We start from the raw sequence: 2,084 nt of genomic DNA, 5'->3' as shown, positions 1-2,084 counted from the left end.
CCCGTAAATGAGTACGCTGGGATTTAACGAGGCTGATCAGAATTGCAACAGGGTTCACTTAGTGTGTTGGACGTCCGTATTTTAACTGATCTCTTCATATAAAGTCAATTTTTGCTTATTAGAAAAATCTAAAAGAACAGTTTACGCGTACTTGAAATGTCAAAATTTTGCGACGATCACGACCCTTGACCTTTCGAATTTGACCAATGCTTTGTGTTCCCACACGATCGTTATCGCATCTCTCAAATGAGATTGCGTAGATTTTTTTGAAGTAATGGCTGTTCAGACCAGCTGAATCTTACGAATTATGATTTCTCGGTCATTTCTTCCCCCAGTGACGACACATTTTTAGTCAAAACAGCAAGTGAGTTAGGTCTAAGTGGTAATGTTTCAGTTGGCATGAAGGTGAAGTGTATTTCCCCGCGACAGTGTTGGATGCAGTGACCGAGATAGCAAGTCGTCGTGGACGATAATTTTCCATTCATCCGGTAAGTATTTGAAATGCATATTTATAAAGGGCAATTACGAAATTAGTATGCCTTATAGAGAGGCTTTTCTCTGCACATTGATGTTTTCCTGGGAAGCTTGGTTTTGTATATGGCCCGACATTTTTAACCTGAACTTTAGCCTTAGGGGTGAAAAGAAAGTACGTATCTGTATTCTCGACCGCGGAGTGACGTCAGTAGGTGAAACACATACGAGCGCGGTGAATGAGAGATCAGACGATACAGAAGAGCAAATGATACAGAAATTGTGTGGAGGAAATCAGAACTAAAAGTTATGTCACTAATGTATATTGAAACTTTGAATATTGTTTTGGTGGTTGAAAAATCCGAACCCCTTCACGGCGCTGTGACGCAAAAATGACGTAAAAAAACGCAAGTACCCGGATGACCCGCGGTCGAGAATACCTGGACAGGGCGGAGGGAGGTGTACAGTGTGGCCATTAGCGCAAAACAAAGCTGGGCTTGAACAACGCCTAAGCTTAGTTTGCGTCCATGATCACTCAGTGCAAAAACACTGCTATAAAAAAAATAGGCGAAATGAAAATATTTAAAAAAAACAAAACTACCGGTAGATCGTAGGATATGAACATGGCTATGTAAACTTATGATTGTTTGTACCACCCGGTCTTACTTGTATTTTTTACTTCTTTTATACATGGTTAGTTTTAAAATCCATTGTTAATATGATATTGCCAGGTAAGAAGCCTTGTATTGAAAGACAGAAAAAATATTTAGAAATGTGAAACGTCTTAATTTTCAAGGGACAGCAGCTGTAATTTTTAATGAGTTCAATAATTTGTTTGCCTCATGTATAAACATACTTTCTTGTATTGATTCAAATTATGAATTGTGATGCCCTCACTTTGTAAAGATGTACATAAATTAATCGGTATAGTGGCTGTGGCAAATAGTCAAGTCAATACAACATACACAAACCCAATACATTTCTAGACATATATGTTACACTTTCAATGTATTAATTTTGCACTCGCAAAGATGTATGTAAAAAATTCCTCTACATGTATTTGTATGTAACAAATCACACACATGTTCTGAAACTTTATTGTAAAGTTGTTGTCTTAATAAATGTTGCTAAGTTCATTCTCGTCTTTCTGTTTCATTTCAGTGTGCATGTCAGCCAAGGCCCAAGAGAAATTTGGCAAGAATAATCATGACTTACGTAAAGAAGTTTTCAATGTCAAATTTCAAAACAAAATAGGACATGAAAGACAAGACTTGGCCAGAGTTAAATGAACTCTTTTAAAAACTAATCTTTGACTAAATCACTTTTCACTGTGTCTATGAAATTTGTTGAAGCCAAAAATTTATTAAATTGGTCATCAGACTTACAGATATGTTTTGTGCTTTTTATTTTGAACGTTTGGAAAGGTGAGTCTGCTTGTGTTTGCTGTGTTCAGGTGAGTCAGAGTTGCTTTTAACTCTGTTTGGCCTGTCTTAGTTTTAGGCCAAATATGGTTAAATTACATCTCCAACCAATTGTATCATATAATTCACCGAAAGAGGCTGTGTTAAAAAGTACTTGATTTTACTGGAATTTGATTTCACTTATTTGATGTT

The 2,084-nt window shown here is 36.5% G+C and overlaps 1 long non-coding RNA gene across 1 annotated transcript; it reads left to right on the top strand.

The window, feature by feature from the left end:
* Positions 1 to 248: 248 nt before the first annotated feature.
* Positions 249 to 1,855, top strand: LOC139127973 (uncharacterized). The gene is made up of 2 exons (XR_011551165.1): positions 249 to 488; positions 1,633 to 1,855. It is a non-coding gene; the product is annotated as an uncharacterized lncRNA (long non-coding RNA).
* The last annotated feature ends 229 nt before the right edge of the window (positions 1,856 to 2,084 follow it).

The sequence above is a fragment of the Ptychodera flava genome, unplaced genomic scaffold, assembly GCF_041260155.1.
Source record: "Ptychodera flava strain L36383 unplaced genomic scaffold, AS_Pfla_20210202 Scaffold_40__1_contigs__length_1388640_pilon, whole genome shotgun sequence".
Classification (NCBI taxonomy): domain Eukaryota; kingdom Metazoa; phylum Hemichordata; class Enteropneusta; family Ptychoderidae; genus Ptychodera; species Ptychodera flava.
This window is presented reverse-complemented; position numbering and strand designations above follow the sequence as displayed.